This window comes from Heloderma suspectum, chromosome 4 (genome assembly GCF_057233095.1).
Source record: "Heloderma suspectum isolate Gila_16-S chromosome 4, 16-S_ref, whole genome shotgun sequence".
Taxonomy (NCBI): Eukaryota; Metazoa; Chordata; class Lepidosauria; order Squamata; family Helodermatidae; genus Heloderma; species Heloderma suspectum.
In genome coordinates, this window is record NC_139461.1 from 244,052,051 (window position 1) to 244,075,182 (window position 23,132).

Below are 23,132 nucleotides of genomic sequence, written 5' to 3' on the forward strand. Positions count from 1 at the left end.
CCCCCGACGAACACATTCAGTCTGATCACAGATGATGAAGTGCTAGAAATAATCATGCTGTCACCATTCTGTGTTTTCTCCCACAAAATCTGGCACCACAACAGAGGGTGGCAGATGAAAGAAAGACTGGCGTCTACCCCAAGAAGAAGAAAAGGAGGCAGACAAAAGCCTCTCATCTCTGAAGAATTACATGTAGGAAGAAGAGAGGGGTTCCAGATGGATTTGGGGCCCAGGAGCAGCCACTGAAGGGAGATCTAAAAGGCTCCTAAGACCCAGGTTTCAAATTGCCCAAACAGCCAATAAAACACTTCTCTGCTGCTTTAATTTCCCCCCTTTTCATGGTTTATATTTGCTTAATTGGTGCAGCTGTCACCGCCCACCAACTTCGCCTCCTCCCACGCTTTGGGCCTAATTATGACAGGCTTCAAAAGGGCAGTCGGGAACTCCAGGGATAGGAGAGAAAAAAGAAAGATGTTTTTATAAAACATGGCAGCTGAAGCTATCAACAAGTCACTTTGGCAGCAACACTCCACTGGCTCTTGGAAAGAGCTGGAGAGAATTGCGATGCACTTTTCTTCTTTTCTTCACCACAGCCTTCCTGCCCACTCTCTGGCCTCTTCCCTACAAGCCTTGAAGGCCAGGTTACTAGGTATCCATTATCCAGGTAATGGAGGGCCTTTCTGAGGAATGATGCACATTGTCAAAAGCAGACACATAAACCCTAACCACAAAGAGAGTTCAGTACGCACTGGTGGCAGCTTGCAAGTGGGGAACAGTGGCCTAGGGAGAGGAGGCCCTCAGCCCTTACCAGTGGGCGTGGCAAGACAAATCCAGAAGCAGAGGGGTGCCCAAGTTATGCCACATAGAAGTGTAGACACAGACTGGCTGACGTAGCCAATAGCGGCACACGCCGTTATGTCAGTGACATTACTGTAAGAGGGCAACCTGTTTTAGTCCACAGGCTGGATCACCCCCTGGACCAAAGCCCTGTCGCCTCCTGCGATGTCATCTATGCCACCTCACCCACTTCCCCACCCCTTCTCCATGAAGAGCGAGGCACAGAGCTCTGTGATTCTGCAAGTGCTGGCTGAGTTGGGTGCCTACTTCCTGGTCCTGCACTGCTTGCATCCCAATTGGGGCATAAGCAACATGGGAAGGAGGCAACCAACTCATGCAGCACTTCCAGGACCTGGACCTGCGGCTGCAAGCCCTAGCCAAGTGCAGGGGAATCCATTTGTTATCTCCAGTCTCTGATTGGAGGTAACAAAGGAATTCCCCTTCATGCTGCTTGCTCCCCCACAACTGGGAGGGTAAGCAGCATGGGGGGGGATCTCTTTCTTATATCCAATTGGAGGTAACATGGGGATTCCTCTCCCTGGGCCAGAGGGTGGGGCTTGAGGGGACAGGGCCAAGGAAAGGTAGAGGCAGGGACCATGGAGGGTGCCCTGGATTGGATATATGGGCTGGATTGGATAAAACCACCAGCTGTGGAGCCTGGTGGCTCTGATGTCAGTGGGGCAGTGAATCTGCTCTGGGTTTCAGTCAGAACCAGTCAGAAATCTAAAGAGCCTATCCAAGGTGCTTCCGCACCATCCCACTGACATTGGAGCCACCAGCCTCCACTGTCCATAAGCTGAATTAGGCCCATGAGGCAGAAGGTGCCCTCCCCTGCTTTACAAGTGCCAGTCAGCAGCTGCATGCCTGCACAACACTCACCCAAACATCTCTCTGCCTCCCCTATACCTTTTGATGCCTGCCAGTAATGGCACAGGGAGGCCTTCCCCATAGTAGCCACATCCAGACGCTGCACCCGGTCATAGCCCACCACTGGTGCTGGCTACAGTTCGCTTGCTGTGGCCAACTCAGTTTTCAGAACAGAATGAGGGGAGTCCCTTTCCCCAAACCTCTTACCACAGACTGAAAATCCACTTGGCTGCATGATGGAGTAGACAGGCCATCATTTCGCCATGCAGGCAGTCCTAACGCAGACGAAATCTGCCACACATGGCTCAGGCCAGCTTTTGGTCAAATGGAACAGCCCTCAGTCTGGTAGTTCATGAGGCTTAAAGAAATGCTGTCACAAAAATGAGGGACTGTGCCCCTTAAGTCTCAGCTTCAGAAAGTTAGCAGTAAGATCAGTCCACCACAATCCCCAGACTGCATTGCTTTCCCATAGATTATTTCTAGACAGACAGAAATTCATAGTGAATTGTCTACAATGGCATTACTTGGGGAATCAAATTAATCCCATTATCTGCTCCCTATTAGTTTCATACATCATTAGTAGGGCTGAAGTACACATTTAAAATTTACCAATTTTTCCATATTCACTATTCAAGACGTTTGGACAAGAAAGCAAAATGCAAACACATTTTGAGGCTGAGATTTTCTCAAAATTCTATAACTGAATGGTTTACATCTCTTGCCATCTCTTGATTATTTTGATTTTGGAATACTTTAAACACAAGATATCATAACCTGTCAACTCTCAAATACTAATTGCCATTACATGTTATCCATCAAATGCTGTCAGATAAAAAAATACCATTACATGTCAACGATCAAATCCTAATTAATGTTAAGACTACTGCATACCAACCATCCAATACTGTCAAATATGATACAAGCTGTTTTTGAAACAATCTTCCAAGGAGCCCTGGGTTCTTTGGGAGCTTATCAGAGGCCCCTCCCTGAAGAAAATAGCTATAAGACAGCTCTCACCACTACTGATCTTCTTCTGCAATGTCCCACAGGGGACTACTAGATATGTTCTAGGGACACGCTCTCAATTCATGATCAGCAATGCCAAGGCCTTACACTGTCCCATTATATGAACTGAGTGTGCACCCTAAAAGATGCTCTACAACCCTCATCCAGACACATCAATTTGAAAAATGTTCTCTGAAGGTAGAGATTGCGATAAGCCATTGTATAAAAGCTATTGGTACTGTCAAATATTAATTACCAGTGCATATCAACTAGAAATGTGAAGGCCACCCAAAAAAGCAGAAAAATGGGAGGGGGCTTTTTTCTAGACTTTTTTTTTTTGTCCTTGGGGGGGGAAAAACAGGGGGAAATGGGGGGGTCTGGATTTTCCCACCACTTTTTCTAGGACTTCACATCTCAGACACCAGCGATCAAATGCAAAATATCAACTATCAGCTATCAGATCTAGAAATGAAATACCACTAGTGTCAAACCTAGATATCAAATATTTGGAAAATTCAGAGAATATTTGAGCAGACAACAAATGGCTGGAGAACATTTGCCATCAAAATTCACAGGGGAGAACTTTGAGATTAAATTTTGGGACCAAATTAAGTTCTGTTCTAATTCCTAGAGACCACACAGCCCATTAATTATGATATATATTAAAATACGTAACTGAGGTTTCATTTCAACAGGAGTCTAATTACTCCACAGTACATTATTATTGACACTATTTAGATTTATAACTCAGCCTAAACCTTTAAGATTCAGAGCAGGTAATATTTTTTTTCATTAACTCACTGAGATAGATCACTACTGTTTCCATTTTACTGGTGGATAAATGAAGCTGAGATTTAAGCGACCAGACCAAGACCATGAAAGCTGTGGTGATATTTGAACTCAGATTCTATCTGTTGAAGCACACTGTTAAAACAAAAACATGCTTTAGCTTAGTAGGTGAAATCATGTAATATTATTCATTTGGTTAAGCAGGATGTGTGGTTGATGTTTTCTCAATGGGAGTTCATAGTTAGGAAATGATTGGCAATCTCTCTTGAGAGTTTTGAATTGAATATTATATATCTCTTACTGATGTTAAGGAGAGGGCGCTGATGTAAGGTGCACATATAAGCATTGCTGTACATTTATGTCCTTGTGTCATTGGAGAGGCTGACACTGGTACACATGCTGTATTATACTGTCCACTTTATGGAAGGAGCAGAATGAAATTATTGTTACATTTAAATAAATCCTTGAGCTCCCTTATTTTTTTATTTCCATAAATAACAGATGTCAGACTGAGGATAATAAACCCAATTTTACAAAAATGCCATAAGCCACCAGTGATCACCAAAGGCTGCAGATCCAGCCAGGTACTGCTGCCCATGGAATCTCTCACCGCTCAACTGGAGAGCACATAACAATATAAAAGGACCTTTAGGAGCTGCTCTCATCATGGCAACCAGGGACGGAGAGAAAAGGAGTGCCCCCACCAGGGAATAACTTCCCAAATGTACAAAGTTTGTTGATTTCTGGAAAAGATGAAAGCTGAGCCAACTTGGCATAATCTATGGCATAATCAACATCAGTCTCTTTCACCCTATTCAGTACTCAGGAGAGCTATTGATACTCCATTGGAAGAAGAGATAATAACTAGGGATTGGAGAGAAATTTGTTCAGTTCAAACGTTAATATGAATTTACCTAATTTTGCACTTTTGAACCACTATGCACACTAAATCTCAGTTATATTCAATTGAAATTTGCATTTCTCCATTAAAAATTTGCAATAGAGTTCTTCAATCAGAAAATGTGTGCAAAACTGTGTACATTAAGGGAAATGATGTTCAAAAATGCCTCATATTAGGAAAACTACTTGCAAAAATGTGCATATAAGACAAAAATGCATACCAAAATGCACATATTAGGAGAAACGTGCACAAAAAATGCTTGACTTTTCATGCCAACAGGTTTTTTTAAAAAAATCTCAAAGTTTAGAATGAATCAAACTTGAGACAGGAGAAATTCTCAAAGTTTGAGATGAACTGAACCTATGTTTGGAAAAATGAGAAACTGAGAGAAATTGAAATTGACAGATTCATCCATCCCAAAGAAAAACCCAGTGGGCAGAGGAATATTGGGAGAAAGAGCAGTAGAAATGGGAATAGGATCATAAATGGGGATAGCCTACAGGCAGCAGCAGCACAGCTTTAGTGCACAGTCTCCCCTTAGGTAGGAAGCTGTCTGAGAGAAAAAAGAGGTGGGGGAAGATGAAGTTCCACTCCTTGCTAGGCATTGGTTTTAAAACTCTCTAGCCAGTGAAGCAATAAATAAGCCCCTTAAATTAATCAGCACTGTCCCACATTGAATGGTGCATTTGAATGATTTAGCACCAGAGGATCTTACACTGCTGAGCACTTATATAGCACTTTACATCTTCAGAATGCTCTACAGGCATCAATTAATCTCAGAGATGGAAAAGACCTATTAAATCATCACAGCCTCTCTCTCTCCCCCCCCCACCACCACCCTGCTGCCCATTTCCCTCCCACAAAGATGCAGAAGATTACTAAAGCAGCAACCAGTTCTCTGCTCAGATTCCGCTATCTTCATTCTTCGATTTTTACAGCATATTCTCCCAAAAGATTGCTGCTCCCAAAAAGTTTGGGGAACACTGCAACTGCCATGGATTTTCATTCAGCCTCCTCCGAAGTGTGACTGCTGGTGACCAGAGTGCAACAATACTGCAAGGCTGCTGAGCCAAATGGCTGATGAAGAATAACGGCGCCTGCCTGTTAGGTTAATTGTCTGTTGGTTTGGTATTTTATATTTTATGGCTTTAATTTTGTTTGTGCACCGTCCAGAGAACTTCTTGTTAATGGGTGGTGTAAAAATCCTGTTAATAAATAAATGTGATTAATAGATAAATAAACAGAAACATAAATGAATGTATCTGAGAAATCTTAACAGTTGTTTTACACACAGTAAATCTCAGTACTGGAATGGGCAGTTTGGTTATGATTTGAGGTCTCCTTCCTCACTTCAGCAATAGAAAGTGCTGTGGCTGTGTTCAGAGGAGTGACCTAGGGCTACTGCCTTCCTGTCCTACTTGTGGGCTTCCCATTGGGGCATGTGGTTGGCCACTGTGAGAAACAGGATGCTGAACTAGATAGATCTTTAATCTGATCCCACAGGGCTCTTCTTCAGTGGTGCCATCAGCGCAGGGCTTTGTGGGGCAGAGTTCCAGGGACCCACTCAACAGAACAAGCTGCCTTACCACATTTTGAAGTGTGTGAAGTAATACACACTTTTTTTTTCTTTTCGCATGAAAATCCGTGCATATTTTTCTGCGTTGTTTCCTCAAATGCAGGCATCACTTCTGCACATTTTTGAAATGTATGTATTCTTCTCCCATTGATGAAAGCATATTTGTGCACGTTTTCCAGAAGTATGCATTTTTTTCATGTGCATTTTTCAAATGTACACATGCTGTCAAACACATTTGGTGGTGGGGTCCATGAATCACATTGCAAGCTCAGAAATGTATGGACTTCAACCACAGATTGAGTCTGAATCTGTGCTCGGTCTGGAAGGTGTGAACAAGGTAAATTTGTGATCAAATACAAACTGAAATGAATTTCCCATGCATCCCTACCAAAGGTTGATGGAGCAAGGCTGCAATCACGGATGGTGGGGGGCATATATGCGGAACACAAGTAAATTAGCATAGGCTGTGCTTAGCCTTAAGGACGGATGAACACGCAATGTTCACAATCACACAGATTCTCCAAATGCCACCTTGAACCTTGGCTCACCGCATTTCACAAATTCACTTGCACTTTTCATTTCATTTGAATGGGGAAAATGTGCATTCTGAATGGGAAAAAAACACATTTTTAAAAAAGCGCACCAAAAATGCTCACCTTCCCCTCATGTGAATGTACACATTTTTTCAAGCAGGAACACATATTTGGGAAATTGCAAACATTTTTGGAGAACATACTTTCATGCTCATGGTTGCATTTGGGGTTTTGAATGGGACATGCTTTCATGATTTTTAAACAGAAACAAAATTCCCATACATTCCTACTTAGCCTAATGGGGTTTTTCAAATCACACCAAAAATAGCAGTCCACTGAAAAGGGGGGGGGAAGCATTACAGTGAGGTAGAAATGGGTTGGTCAGCGTGACAGGATTGTAGTTCTACAGTACTGAAGTGCTATGTTAGGCTGGGATCAAAGCTACTGTTTCTCAAAACCACTGCTGTCAGCCTTGAGATAATTATACGTTCCCCTAATTACGGCGATTTACATAAAGCATTTAGCCATTGCTTAAAATATTATCATAACCTGCTTCAGTATGATCATATCCAACATAACCCAGCCCCTACATTTTGAAAACTGGAACCACAAAGCCACCTTGCAAATTAGACCACTGTTGTCAGGTGCATCAGCTCAGCTAGAAAGGAAGCCTTTGTTATTGTGGTAGTGGCAGATTGGCAGATCGGCAGCATCCCCCTGCCCCCAAGCCCCCTAGATCCTCTGAGTAAAACACATTGGCATAATTCCTGCACAGAGTCCAAGAACTGCCTGAATCCATAAGGAAGCTCTCACTGTTTCTGAAGAGAATTAAGGCCACAGAAGCCTAACATTGTCTTGTGTTTACATTGTCCATTATAGGTGAGTAAGTGCAGTTTGTTGGCTGAGTCATAAAGGATGAAAACAAAGATTCAAGGCATTTGCATAGCTATTAGAGAGGAACAGCCTTCTCCAGCTTGGTAAGGTGACTGAGCCAAAGCCTGTAGTGTTTTAGCCAGGCAAAATCTGTCTACCTGAATGTTCTTGCCATGTGCGCCCCAGGATGTGGAGGAGGGGGAGAGGGGGAGAGAGGGAGAGCATGCACTTTGCAGGAGCAGTCTACAGTACAGGGGGAGTAAAGGTCATGGGCTTTGTATCAGCAGGGAGGGAAAAGGGACTCAATAACATGATATAGGGGATCAAGGGTTGTGCAGGGGCATGGGAAACCCAGTTTTATTGGGCAGTACTGTGTCAATCACTGACTCCCAGCCTAATCTCATAGGATTGATTGCCAAAAACTTTGCAGGGTGAAAGGGACCCTAGAAATAATTCACACAAACAGCAGAGGTGTTGGCCATCAGAAAAAATCCATACTAGGATTTTGGAATAATATTTAAAACTCACACTAAATCAGTGCCTTGTACTCTTCCCACAGCTGTGAAGAGGATGCACAGAGATGCCCCTTAAAAGAATCCTGAATTAGGAAAGCCCCAAGATCAAGCCCCATGGTAGAATTTTCATCTCCTTCCACAATCGTTTTCCTGTAGAAGACAGCCCATGTTTACCACCACCTCATTCAAGTTTATTCTTCATCTTTCCATTCACCGACAGAACGTTTTCTATATTTTTCCATTGCCTCTTAATTACCCTTTCTTATTTATTTCCCTCTTCTCTCTCTCTCTCTCTCTCTCTCTCTCCCCTTTCTTAAATGTGATGCCAGCATTGTAAGTGCACAACTGCACCTGAATGCTAAGAGTATCTTGTAAAGTGCTACCTTCTCTTTTAACTACCTGGAGAGAAAGGGAGGAGGGGGAGGAGGCAGAGAGAGAGAGAGCATGCGCACAAGCAGGAGACAGCAGGCAGAGAAATGAGAGGGAGAGACCCTTTATCAAGGATAGAATTATTATATGTGACAATCTGCTTTGTGCTCTATTCCAAGGGGCTGTGGTCTGCTTATTAGATATCTGTTACCAAAACTATTTATGTGACGCTTGATTAAAATTCTGCTCAGTGAGTAAAGCTCTGACATCCTAACGATTCCTTCAGGGGAGGGGGCACTTTGATTTCTTCCTCTCCTCCCCCCACTTTCCTTTCTTACAGAGCCTGAGATACTGGAAGCTATACAAGCTAAAATACTGTAGAGGCAATGGAAGGGAATGTAGGAGTATTCAAAGCAGTTGTGTATGTGAAGGGTGAATGAGCAGAATTGATTGTGCACAGGCATGAGGATGAAAGCTCATGTGGGAATGTGTGTGCAGATAAGTTTATGGGGATGTGGATATTTGGATGTGTAAACAGATTTCATCGATATAAGGCATTTCTATTGGCAAGAGGACATCTGCAATAGAACATCCACACAGTGCTTTTGAAATGGATGGAGTCACACCCGTCTCTCAACTGACATGTTCACAGCGTTCCGTCCTGCACTGAAATCCAAGCACTTTCCACCAGTTCGTATCAGAGGTGATGACAAACGCTGGGTTATGCACCTGTGCAGTGAGACTTGCACTTGCAGCCCACTTGATTCACTTCTTGTGTTCAAATTTAGGGCTTCATCACATGGAGCTTTTATTCTGCAATTCAGATTGCTCCTTCACGGAAGTCTGCAAGCTCTTTGCATGATGCCGTGACCCTCCTGCACTAAATGCCCTTTTTTTCCGTTTTTAAATAGATCACAGATAATGAGCTATCAAATTACCCCATTGTGTTCCACTTCAGTTTCCTCCATGAAAAGAGTTAAAGCGGCAAGAAGAGGAGCGAGATCAATAAAAGATAATGGAAGACTCAGATAGGGGGAGAAGGGGCGGGGGAGGAAGCACATATAAAGGGAGTCAGTGGTGATCCTGCATTTAAAACGGAAGCAGAAAGCCCCGTTTTAAATGCAGGGTTTTAGGCTGGTGTAGAAATGCCCAGAGTGAACAAACAAGGGCTGAGAGTATGAGCAACTGCTGTTCACAAGGTCTGCCAAGGATTGTTTTAAAAATTAAAAAGCACACACACACACTTAAAATAGGTTTTTGATTTTTCATCACAGTGTGCAACCACATTCCACAAACCAATCATAATAGCATTGACATGACTGTCTGGGGCTGGAGAGAGGTAAATTATACTTTCCCAGATACAAAATTGTGGTCTGAGTACTCAGAAATGCAACTTATCTGCAACAGAAGCCCAACCTTAAGGTATGGGTACTATTCACAACAAATGACAAACAAATGCACCTTTATTGCAGAATAAATGTATTCTGCAGGAAGGCCCTAGATCAGTCCTGTCTGTTATTGCACATAACGGAAGCCTGCTGGATCTTACCCCTTGAAGGTTACACCTTCTGATCCTAAAGCCCAAATATCATATAGCCAGCAGCTTCAGTCCATGACAACTGGTTTTCTTCTTACCTCCTTCCTGCAGCCTGATCTCTCTTCCTCTTTTCATCCTCCAGTGGTTCTGGGCCACTTTCCCCACATCTACAGCTGTTCCATGCACTTCCTCCATGAAACTCCCTCTCCACCTTTGCTTGCAATGTCAGTGGCAGTTGTGATAGTGGCAGGTTTATATGTGCAGGGACTCACACACATATCCCCCAGAAAACTCAGGGATCCCCCCTGCCATCAAGTTCCTCTGGGTTGCTTCCCAATTGCCTGGGCACCAGCCCCACTGCCTCTGGATGATTGTCAGAGGAGGGGGAGATCTTATGGCCACCACTCAGGTTCATCCATATAGGTGAACTAGGTGGTCATCTAGGGTGCTAAGTTAAGTGGGGCACCAAATTCAAGGGGAAAAAATACAATGAAAAAAACAAATATAACAAAGATGTCATTATTTCAATTCCCATGTGCGTACAGAAGGAATATGACCAGGGCTGTGGAGATGAGTGAGGGACCGGCTGAAGATGGTGGGGCTGAGTCAGGCCACCACCCCACCCTTGGGACCCAGTCCTTCCTCAGGCAATGCAGGATATCCTCCCGCTCTGCTGCTGCTCTCAGTTGGAGACAGGGAGTGAGAGGATCCCCTGAGAGCAGCTGCTTCCTTTGCCCTCAGAGGGCTGAGCCTAGGGGCTGGTGGTGCCTTGTTGGCCATGCCACCCCCCAAGCAAGCAACTGGGCCCCTTCTTCCAGGGCTGTGCTTGTCTCCTTGGCTGTTTTTATCATACCCTCTGTGCTGATACCATGCTTAGTAAAAACAAAAAAATGGGCACATTTTATTATAAATGATAACATTTATGCTTTGGAAGATGCAGCAGGGGGGTTGCCTCTTCATTAAATAGAAAATAGGGGCAAAATGTTTCCCAGTTTACTAAAAACCTCAGCCTAGATCTGTCCTTGGGGTTTGAGGGTGGGGGTGCTGATTGCATGGTTCGCCTCGGGCACCAGTTGCTGGCAGTTAGTCTAGGCCCACCCCTGCCACCACTGTCACTACCTCAGAGTCCATTGAGCACAGCACAGCATGGCATAAATGGAGACATGATCATGGCTATGGGGCAATGGCCCAAGCTCTATAGATGCAATAAAGCCACTTCTCTCCACCATCCCCCTAATCTCTATCTCATCATTCCACATTAATCTGCCGGCATCTGCTTCCCCTGCAGAAGTCTGATGCTCATCCATCCCCAGGCATTAAGGTGATTGTGCATTCGGCCTCACTCCCAATCTGACAGTTGGGATCCTTCATCTTCACATCCAAAGCCTGCTCAAAGAGCTGCACATTTATAGTTTTGCGCTTTCAAGTTCAAATACAGCTACAAAGTAACAAACCATCATTGTTTCCAAAGTGGAGACAAATGAATTTGCTTAGTTAGTCTCATTCCGTTAATTCTCACCTTTGCTAAACCTGTTCAGAGAATGGTGTATACGCACACACACACACACACACACACACACACCAGAGGCCTATCTCATAACAATGCATTGCCCTGTCTATATCTGAGACTTACTCCTAGGGATGTACGAAAGTGACTTACCTTTTCATGGATTCTGTTCGGGGGGGGGAGGCGTTCCATCCCTCCCCCCGGAATCCTCGATGGGGGGGGAGGCAATCCGGTCCTCCCCCCCAGAATCCTCGACAGCCAGCTGTGCTCTACGGCGGCTCTGCGGAGCAGCCGGCCAGGCCCAGGCCAGGGCCATCCGCAGCCGGATTTCTGGCCGTGGAGGGCTCTGGGTAAAACAAAAACAAAAAAACGCGTACGCTAATAGCGGCAGCTACGGCCGCCGCCATTTGAGTTCCTTATTTTTCGCTGTCTTAGTCTACGTCAATATTTACGTAGACTAAGACGAAGTAAAGAAAGGGGAACGCAAATAGCGTAGTGGGTAGACGGCGAAAAATAAGGAACGCAAATGGCAGCGGCCATAGCTGCCGCCATTTGCGTACGCGTGTTGTTGTTTTTTAACCCAGACGTGATAGGCTATGTAAGTCTTTACGTAGCCTATCACATCTATGGGGGGGGAGAAAAAGACACAGACTGCAAATGGCGGCGGCAGCAGCCGGGCGGAAGACCAGCCGCCACCGCCGAAGCCGCCACTGGAGCCGCTGCCATCTGGAACATCCGCCCCAGGTAAGTCTCGTCCTGGGGGGGATCCACGGGGGGCAGGGGGGTGGCAGGCTGTTCCGCGATGGATTTCAGGGGGCCGAATGCACTGGCATTCGGCCTCACCAAGATCCATTGCAGAATTCTCTGGCATCCTTACTTATTCCTGGAACTTGACTTAGGTAGCTTTCTGCCTTTGGGGATTCTGCCAATGCACCTTACCTTGGTCAGCACTTCTACTGTTTGCTGATAAGACCTCTCACTAGGGAACTTTCCCCTTCTTATTGTCCAGGTGTTTTCATTCAGGCATATACTCATGGTTCACACTTTACTGTAGCTTCCTATTCCTATCTCCTTTTTTAAAACATCAGTTTTAATTTAATTGTATGTGATGCTGTTGAATTTTATGGCACCAAATTAATTACAAATTAAATTAAAAGCAACATGAAAAGCAACAGGGAGCCATCTGCAGAAGCTTTAGGGATGTGTTCACACACCACACCCTCCTCCCTCCTATACACTATTTGTAGGCATGAAGTTTGCACCAGCAACAATCGATATAGCAATTACTGGTTGTGGGCATGTGAAGTGGCAGATTAAGAGGTTAACATGGTGTCCACTTAGCAATCGCAGAAAAAGAAGGCATCATTTGCATAAAATTTTCATATGTTAATTTATGTGTAGATGCAAATTTAGAAATAATTACTGAAATTTGAATAGAAATGCTGTACATCTCACCATAGTGTGGAAGACTGCAACCTGGTGACCTGTGTGCCTGCCTGTTCACAGCTGTCCAGATGCTAGCTCATTGATGGGCCAAGGCCCCTGCTGCTCTCCCTTTTGAGGGTCCTTTGGGTAGTATCCAATGTTAGTCCTACTTAGAGTAGACCCAATGAAATGAATGAGAGATAGGCTAGTCATGAGTAACTTAAGTTCCATTCATTTCAGTGGGTCTACTCTAAGTAGAACTAACATTGGATACTACCCTTTATCTTTAAACTGGACTTCAACTGGGCAGCCCACCAAATAAAGGACACCTTCAAATCAAGGACAGTCTTCTGGCAGCCTTTCAAATACAGAACTATCCTCTGTAAAAGAGGACACATGGCCACCCTGGGGTGTACCCATGCGTTGACCATTGACAGGGCAAGCTCCAGGTTGTTGCTTGAAGTGACAGGCTAGATGCCTTCCCAGCCAGCACATCTGCCCTCAAGGAAGGGTTCCAGCACAGACAAGCCCTTCCTCAAGAGGAGGTGTGATGAGTAGAAAGGGCTGTGGCCTGTGGTTTCAAGCTGCAGGCTGGAGCCCTCAATGGCCAGCGGATCTGCTGCACAGAAAATAGGCAGCATTCCTTGCTATTTCTTTTCAGTTCCAAAACAGGCATGACATGGGAAATCCATGATCATGACTTTAAAAAAAAAAAATTAAAGCAGCAGCTGGGGGGGGCACAAATTTCGATCAGAGGAGCAGCATTAGGGGAGGAGGCTAAGTAAATATTTACATAGACTAAAATGGCTAAAAATAGAGAACGCAAATGGCGGCCGCTGTAGCCGCTGCCATTTGCGTACGCTGTTTGTTTGTTTTTTGCCCAGCCATGATAGGCTACGTAAATACTTACGTAGCCTATCACGGCAGCCTGGCTGGATTCAAATGGCAGCCGCAGCAGCCCATCCACAGCTAGAAGTCCGGCTACGGACGGCCCTGGCCGGCTGCTCTGTGGAGCCACCGCGGAGCGGAGCCGGCCGGGCAGGATTCTGGGGGGGAGGACTGGATCGCCTCCCCCCCATTGAGGATTCTGGGGGGAGGGACGGAGTGCCTCCCCCCCATGCGAATCAATTCTGCGAAAAGGTAAGTGACTTTCGTACATCCCTAGGGGCTTCCCAAAAGAAGGCTGTCTTAGGTGTGCCTGAGTGATAAACTATTTGCTTAAAGCAACACTGTTTTAAAGAAAGAAAAAACGTTTTAAAATGACCATGCCAGTCCTGGAGCGGCCTGGTCATTTAAAAAAGTTTTTCTTTCTTTAAAACAACGTTGCTTTAAACAAATAGTTTATCACTCAGGCATACCTAAGACAGCCTTCTTTTGGGAAGCCCCTAGGAAGAGGATGTGTTTTGGCTGAAAGTAAACAGAGACGGAGGATTTCAATTTTTTTAAAAAACCAACGTAAATATTTACGAAAAATAGCGATTCATACGGAAGTTATGCAGACCCATGGAGACAGCCAGGCACCGGAATTATGGTTGTCAGTACGGATTCATCTTCGTAATTTTTGGAGCGGAAAAAAAAGAGGAGAATTCCGGGGGCTTGTGAACGGCGGAACGGAGCACTGGCCACAAACTGCAGAAATCAAGCAGCACCAAAGGTACACAATTCATACATCCCTAACAAAAGTGAAAGACAAAGAGAGCGAGCGAGTGAGAGCTGCTAGACACAGATTTAAAGTAATGTCTGCTTTGGGCCAGAGACTCACCTCCACAGAAGCAGCAAGGCTCAGTAGAGGAGCTGTTTCCTACCTGCCACACACTTTAAACCCCCCATGTGAGAGTCCTGGGACTCTGGCATATCTGGTATAGGCCTTAGTCCAGGTGAGACCTCAACTCTCCCCTGCCTCCCTCTGAAGATTATATTCCCTTAAGGCACCTGCTGTTAGTAGCTGCCTCAGTATATTGTGTTTCCTTGGCTTTCCTTTCTACTTACTTTACCTACCTGTAAGGAGGGATGTACGGAATATGTAAAATCTGTTCCATCTGTGTTTTGTGGATTCTTAGGCACCTTTCATTCCACAGCCCGCCCATCCGCTGAATTAGACTTTTTTAGTTCCCGAATTCGCACAAATTTGCACATGTGCAAATGTGCAAATCCCCTAAATGTGCATTTTCTTCCTTTAGCCTATAAGGAAATGCATATATTTGTATTAAGCTATTACAGCGGAAAAAAAGGGGAACGCAAATAACGTAGTGGGCGCTATTTGAGTTCCTTTTTTTCCGCCGTAATAGCTTACGTAAATATTTACGTAGGCTAAAACGGCGGGGGGGAGAAAGGAACGCAAATAGCGCCCACTACACTATTTGCATTCCCTTTTTTTTCACCGTAATAGCCTACGTAAATATTTACGTAGGCTTAAACGGCAAAAAATAGGGAACGCAAATGGCGGCCACCGTAGCCGCCGCCATTTGCATACGCTTTTTTTTTTTTTTTTGGCTTGGCTTGCTGTGATAGGCTACATAAATACTTACGTAGCCTATCACGGCAAAGACCAGGATGCAAATGGTGGCCGCAGCAGCCGGTCAAAAGACCAGCTGCCGCTGCCGCCACTGCCGGAGCCGCCGCTGTCCAGAACATCTGCCCCAGGTAAGCTTCGCAGGGGGGGCAGGGGGCAGGCCGTTCCACCATGGATTTCGGGGGGCTGAATGCCAGTGCATTCAGCCTCACTGAAATCCATGGCGGAATTCTCCGCCATCCCTACTAGGAAGAGGAAAGTAAATGGCTGAAAGTTTTGGCTGAAAGTAAATGGAGACAGAGGATTTCAATTTAAAAAGAACACCCACAAACAAGGCCGTGAGCACAATTCATTTTTTTAAAAAAGTATGTATTTATTATTGGAACATACTACACTGTGTTTTTATTTACAAAAATTTTGTGACTCTTTGCGGACGATGAAAAAAAGCCGCATGACTGCTGGCTCCGCAGGACCTCGTGGTGCCATTCCGCAGAGGATTCCGTGGCACAGACTGAAGGGAATTCGATGCCATTTCAGTCCATGGCAGAATTCTCTGACATCCCTAATTTTGATGGTAGAGTACACCCAGGGGGTGCAATCTGAATCTTAAAAGACCCCCCTCCCCAAAGCTAGGGTCCCAGTTTAAACTGAGCCCCCTGCATCTAGTCTAGACTAGAGTAGAAATGGGAAGAAAGACATAGCTGCTAGATATGCCTTGAAAGTAATGTCTGTTTTGACCCTCTGTTGAGGTGAGTAGGGAAAGGTGAGTAGAGAGTGGAAAGCACCTCTACGAGCTTTTCACTCTCCTCTCCAACTCCCAGATGGAGGGTGTTCATCCTGATCTGGGTGGGATTGGGCTCCCCCTGAAGAAGCAGGTTCATAGCTGAGCGGGGGGGGGGGGTAGCTGTCCTCCTGGAGCCATCATTGTCACTTGATACTCAGGTGTCCTCAGTGGCACAGACTGCCTTCTATCAGTTTCGGTGGGTGGCCCAGCTATGCCCCTATCTGGACAGGGATAACCTGGCCTCAGCAGTCTATGTTCTCATCACCTCCAAGTTAATTATTGCAATGCACTCTATGTGGGGCTGCCTTTGAAGATGGTTCCGAAGCTGCAGCTTGTGCAAAATGTGGCAGCCATATTGATTACAGGGGCCAGAAGGTCTAAACATATAACACCAAGTCTGTCCCACTTGGACTTGTTGCCTTCATATTTCCAAGCACATTTCAAGGTGCTAGTTTTGACCTATGAAGTCTTACACAGCTCAATGTCAGGGTGGACACTGAGCCCATAGAACATTAGAGCAGTTCTGATTCTGAGGAGGAACAGTCGTCCATGGGAGAGGAGCGTGCTCATCCCTCCCAGGCCCTGCAGCTGGCAGAGATTCCTCCTGCCGGCATTCCAGACATAGATAGCGGTCCTGGGAGTGAAAGAGCGTGGGAGGAGGGCTTGCTGGATGCTCGATGCAGATGCAAAGAGCGACGAGTTATGGAGGGCGCAGAAAGGAGGCGTAGTGCCCATTTGGCGCGCAAGCAATGGTCGCGTCCAGAGGACCCAAGGGAAAAGGGGAGGGACTCTCCCTAACCCATAAGTTCAGGGTCTGCAAGTGATTCTCGTTCAAATGGGGGCCAACTGTTTCCAACCAAGGGCATAGCTGTACCCTTGCTGTACATAGCTTAGTCGCTGGTGATAGAGTTATTAAGTTGTAAAAGGAATAAAGCCTTGAAAAGAATCCTTTGTCTGTCTGAAGTTGGCTACTGGAGTAGACTGAAAGAGGCCAGCTAGGGCCCCCTGACACTCAGGACCAAAATACCTGACAGAGCACCTCTCCTGATAGGAACCTACCCAGACACTACGATCAACATCTGAGGCCCTCCTCTGAGGGAGGCTTGGAGAATGGCAACAAGGGAGAGAGCCTTCTCTGTGGTAGCACCCCAAATGTGGAATGCTCTCCCCACTGAGGTCTGCATAGCACTGACACTGACATTTTTTTAGCACCAGGTTAAGACTTTTCTCTACTCCCAGCATTTGATGGCATATGTCAAGCCATTTATGTCAATTGTTTTATCATGTCCTGGTATCTTAATGTAATGGGGGGGTAGCTGTTTTAAATTGCTTTCAAATGTTGTATGTTAAATATTTTATATTATTTTTTTTTTAATCTTACATTTGGGGGTTGTAATTTTTGTGAACTGCCTAGAGAGCTTTGGCTATTGGGCAATATAGAAATGAAATGGATCCTTCCAAATGAAATGGATGTATCCCATCCATTCATCCAAGTGGATGAATCCCAGCTGCATCCTCCTGAAAGCAATGGGCCTTTTTATCCCAATGGACCCAGAAGCATCATTCTGTGGCCCCACCCCTGCCAACCCAAAAGCTGGCCACCATTCAGCTACAGCCCAATTATAATTCATCCTAGAGGTTCAGTTGGCACCTACATTTGTGCTCTTTCCGGCACCAGATGAAGACCTTTTCATTTTCCCAGGAATTTTAGCATTCTAGTCTTTTCTCTCTGATGTTTTAAATTTGTTACTGTACTTTAAATCCCTGCATTGCTGCTAGGTTTTATTCTGGTTGGACTTTTATACTGTAGTTTTAAGCTTTTATATTTTATATTGTTTTTATGTTGTACTTCGTGGTTTTGATTTTTGTGAACTGCCAGAGTGCTTCGGCAATTGGGTGGTATGGAAATGTAATAAATAAATAAATGCAATTAGCCCTTCTGCATGACAGCCATCTGGGAGCTCACCACACTATTTGACAGAAGCCAAATAGCCCCACCATTCCAGAGGGCCAGTTGGCAAAGAGCTTTGAGCAGCTGGGTTACCTCTGAGAGGACTCACAGCTCCTCCCCACTACAGGTGAAATCCAGGTATAGCAGTTTGTGGAGGGCTGATTTCAGTCAGGTAAACAGCATGGGAGAAAGAGTTAAAACCACCACCATTGCCCTGTCAGAGGTCTCCATGGCGGTTTTATTTTATCATAATTATTTTTAATCAGGAATTCTGATCCTGGATTTCCCATATCAGTCATGTCTCTATCCAGCCCCAGAGCCCCTTTCTAATGAGAGATTTGCTTCTTTTCATCCCGACCTGTAAGAGGAGGATTAATCCATGACTCCACCCAGGAAAATGATCCACATGTGAAAACTGCATATGCCTCTAGACTCTGCAGCAGCTCCTTAATAAGATGCATAGGGCTTTGCTTCCAGAGAGACTAAAGGGTAGGCAATCTGTTGTCCTCCAGATGTTTTGACTACAAGTCTCATAAGCCCCAGCCAGTATGGACAATGGGAGTGGATTATGGGAGTGGTCATCCAAGGGCACAAGGCTGGCTACCCCTATGAACAGTTCCTTATCAGAAGGTTTATAGTCTGCATTTGATAGGTGGGAAGGGCAGCAACAGACAGAGCAGGAGATGGCAGGACCACCAAGTAAGATCTTATAGAATGCAACATCCACATCAATCACTTTGGGCATATCAGGAGTGTCTTTTCATGAAGCAAATAATGAGAACATGTTCTGCAGCTATTGTTTTAGGCTGTTGTCTAAGCTCAGTTTAGGAACACGTGTTGATTTTCAAGCTGCAGGCTTTGAGCTCAGGAGGGGTTTTTCCTCCATTCTTCTTTGGATAGAGTGTAAATACAATGCCAGCTCCCAAAATGTTGGGTTTCACAGAGATTCTTTTCCCCCTTGGTGCGTTTTTGATCTAGCATACTGCAATAGCCTAACTCTCTACATCAGCTGTTTTCTCAGATAAAAGACAAAAAGTGCTTTTAGATACATAAAAGCAAATACAGTGTGGAATTCAATGTTTTTATGAGTGAAAAAAGATACCAATCTATGTACTGTGCTTTGGGCAGGGGACTCAGAATTAAATCTGAATTTTCTCTTTCTAAAATCAGGTCTGTTCACTTCCAACTTGCTAAAATAAAAAGAAGTGAAGACTTGTTCACATAACTGCTCCTCATGTTGGGTGATGACTGCAGACAGCCTTTTGCAATATGGTGGCTGCATCAACACTGTGGAAGAGCTGTGAGCACACAGGGAGCTAGTTACTTGCAGCATCAAGCCACAACCTGAGATTAAAATAAATACATACATACATGCATACATGCATACATACATACATACATACATGCATGCATACATACATACATACATACATAAAAGTTTACCATCACCCCCAACACTTCCAGTTGGTTGTGAACATGATAAAGCACACCTTACCTCTGAACCAAAGCATTACATTAGACTAAGAGGCATTTGACAATGGAACCAGTTACTTAGAGGTGTGGTCAGCTTTCCTTCATTCAAGGTCTTCAAGCAATGATTATCTAGCTCTAGATTTCCTATATCAACAAGCAGAGGATTATACAAGATGGCCTCCAAGGCCCTCTCCAATTCTATGATTCCACTATGCCATGGGTGGTCAACTTGGTGCCCTCCAGATATTTTGTCCTACACCTCCCATGATCCCTCAGTATTGGCTATGATGGCTAGGGCTGATGGGAGTTGTAGGCTAAAACATTGGGAGGGCCACAAATTGACCACCCTGGCCCTATACAGTAGCAGTTAGCCTGCAAATTATTTACAAAAGGCTACCACATGGTGACTAGCCATTTGTAGTAGGGCTGTGCACGGACCCCCCCAATCCTCTTCGAATTCGGATGCCACTTCAGATCCTCTGAAGTGACCCCTATCTGCCTTGGATCAATTCAGACCCCTCCACTTTGACTCAGATCCAAATCTGAAGTGAGATTCAGATATCCAGATTGGCGCTATCCAGCACAGCCAATGGTGAGGGATGCTGGGAGCTGCAGCCCAATAACATCTAGGGGGCACACCTTCCCCATCCATGTAAGGTAAGCCCTGTCATTATCTTACCCTATTCTGTAAAGAAGGCCTAAGACTGAGAGAAAAGGTGACCATTTTGTCAACAAGCCTCAGGGTTGCATCCTCTCCCCTCTTCCTCTGGCATGGCCACAAGGAGGACATTGGAAACATCACTTCTGCTTTTAAATGAACCATAATTCCCATTTCATCTGAAACTGTGAATATTCTGATTAGTTTAAATGCTGGTTTGTTAAGCACTGCTGTATATATGGGATAGAAGGCATTGGCCCTTTCTAATCCATTCCCACATGGAATGGCAGGGTCACATTTTCTGTCAAATAACTGTGGCACAGCACTCCCTGTCCCCTCCCAGCCAAATTGCCGAAGCAGTCACCTCCGTTCTATGTACCCTCTTATTCCACCAGTTGAACTAATGCAATATTTTCTTTAATAACAGTGGAAGGCACCAATGTAACCGAAACAGTTTCAGATTGGAAAGAATTAGACAATGACAGCAATTTTGAGTTTTCCCTCCAGTTGAGGTGCACAGGATGGAGTTCTTGAACTTAAACCATCAATTTCAGTCTCAGCACGATTAGCCAAAGTATCAGTATCCAAAGATTTCTCTTTTTTAGGGGAAAAAAAATAGAGTTTCAAGGAGAAGAAGCAACAGTTTGCCTTAGCTGGCTCTCTGGTGAGATAATGCTGAGTGTAGATATGAAGTCAAGGAGACCTAAGGCCATATCCTCTCTGCACCACTTCATCAAAATGATGAACAATGGTCAAGCGGTCCCCAGTTGCCACGTCCTTTTCTGGATGAGTGTTTCTCTCTATTTTTTGAAGCCACAAGCCTTTCAGATCGATATAGTGTCTGGCAGATCCTCAAAATCTTCAATGAAGAACCCCAAGGGCAGCTTCCTTGCTTCTAAACAGCAGCTCCCAAAATATCTGCTCACTAAACTGAAGTAACATAAAGAAAACTGCTTGCAAGTGCCTAGATGTCCCTGTCAATAAAAACAAGAAGCTGTTGTTCAGCCAGACTTTGACTGCAGATTCAAGAAGCCAATGATAAGCCAGAAACATGCAGAAAAAACATATTTAACAAAAGAAAAATGACACTGGAGCTCTTTTGTTCCATGCAAGCATCTTCCTTCTGTATTCTGTTGTTTGGCACCACTACTCAAACTAATTCAGATCCCTTTTAGGGAGGCAATGAATACTTGTGGTTTTTAATAACCAAAGCAACATTCACCAGAGTTAGGTAAGGGTTCCAAATAAAGCAATAGCTCTCAAACAGTTGTTGTAGATTTGTAAATTAAAAGGGGGGCAGCAGTGACTTGTTGCACAAGAAGTTGTATCAATAGCAGGGAACAGGGAAAGAAGTGTCCAGCATTTTGAGCAAAAGCTCACCATCAGTCATAAGAGCAAGCTGGTCAGGACTTGTTTGTTTGTTTGTTTGTTTATTATTTAATAGATGTATTTATTGATTTGTTGATTTGATTTGTACACACACACCCCTTCCTACCAAAAATGGCACTCAAGGTGGCTTCATTAATACAGTGAAGCCACACACAATCATTAATAAAAATACTAAAAACTTGGAACTTCCTCCACACAAGGCAAGCTGGGGAATGCAATGCCCTCACTAGAAGCTGGAGCATTCTAGAGAGAAACACAGTAGCCTGTGATTGATCCAAAATGGTCATCAAGGAAGTATGCTTGGATCACCCAGAAATTCAAAATAGGTGTGTTCCAAAGAGAATGGAAATGACCTCTGATGGAAAGATGATTTTCCTAAAAATGGTCTGAAACTAAGATCATATATCCACTGTAAGGCAATACCTTTGGACCAACCCAGGGCCATCATAAAGAATAGTCATGGTCGGGAACCTGCCGAGGGCCCATACCTGAAGAGGGGCCCACTGAAAAGAGCCCCCTGGAGTTGCTCCTCTTCACCATCGCAACCTGCTTGTTCACCTTCCTCTTGCTCTGGCCCAGACAACAGCAGTGGTGATAAAGAGGAGCAGTAGATGCCACTGCCTGCTTGCTCACTGGCTCTCTGTGTGTCAAGCAAGTAAGCGGTAGCAGCAATGCTGAGAAAAGAAGAGGAGGAGCAAAAGCAGCTGGAGACAATGGCAGTGAGAAGGTCAACTCACTGAGGGAGGGGGCCCACTGGGGGTCTTTTGCCCAAGGGGGTGAGGAGAGAAAATGAGAATGCTGACATGATGTTAAAGCCACAAAGTCAGTAATTTTGTAACAGTCCTAAGATGGTGTGCTGGAGGGGTTGTACAGGTTTAATTAGATTAGCCTTTGCTAGGTGCTAACCAGATTTCAGATTGCACTGAAGACTGCTGGAACAGGAAAATAATAGCTGATCTCCGCCCCACTCCTAGAAAGAAAGAAAGAAAGAAAGAAAGAAAGAAAGAAAGAAAGAAAGAAAGAAAGAAAGAAAGAAAGAAAGTCTCACAGTTACTCAGATCCATCTCCAGCACTAAGTGGAATCCAACAGTCCCTTCTGATTTTTGTTGTGTTTTTTAAGTTCTTACACTTCTGAGTTCATTCATACAGTCTGTTGCCCTTTCTCTGAAAGTTTTCCCCTCTCCTGTACACCATCCTCGGTATCTGGATTCACCTCCCATCAACACTTCTTGTATCGGGCCATATCAAGCTACAATGATCTCTGCATTTTTTGAAGCCAGAGAAAATGAGACAAAAGAATATGTCACCAGATACAGCTCTGAAAGCAGCTGATTCCAAAACAATTATTAATGTCATGCTTTATTTTATGCAAACCACAAGTTCACACAGAAGATGGAGTTGATTTAATTAGAATTTCCATCATCAAGCCATTTGGATTAGAGCTTTTAATTAGGCTAGAGTAAAAAAAAAAACTGTTGGGGATGCCAGAACAAGGGGTTGGGGGGGGGTGTTAAATTGATGCCTGCTGGCTCTTTTAATCAGTGCTGGAAGGCAAGCCATCCTTTCTTTGGCATAGCCATTGACACAATCCTGTCTCCTTCCTCAAACATTATTTATAGGCAAGAAGGAAA

General features: G+C 44.6%; 1 protein-coding gene across 1 annotated transcript in view; it reads right to left on the reverse strand.

The window, feature by feature from the left end:
• Positions 1 to 23,132, reverse strand: part of GRM4 (glutamate metabotropic receptor 4) — a 378,281-nt gene that overhangs the window by 271,866 nt on the left and 83,283 nt on the right. The gene's annotated exons all lie outside the window — the stretch shown is intronic.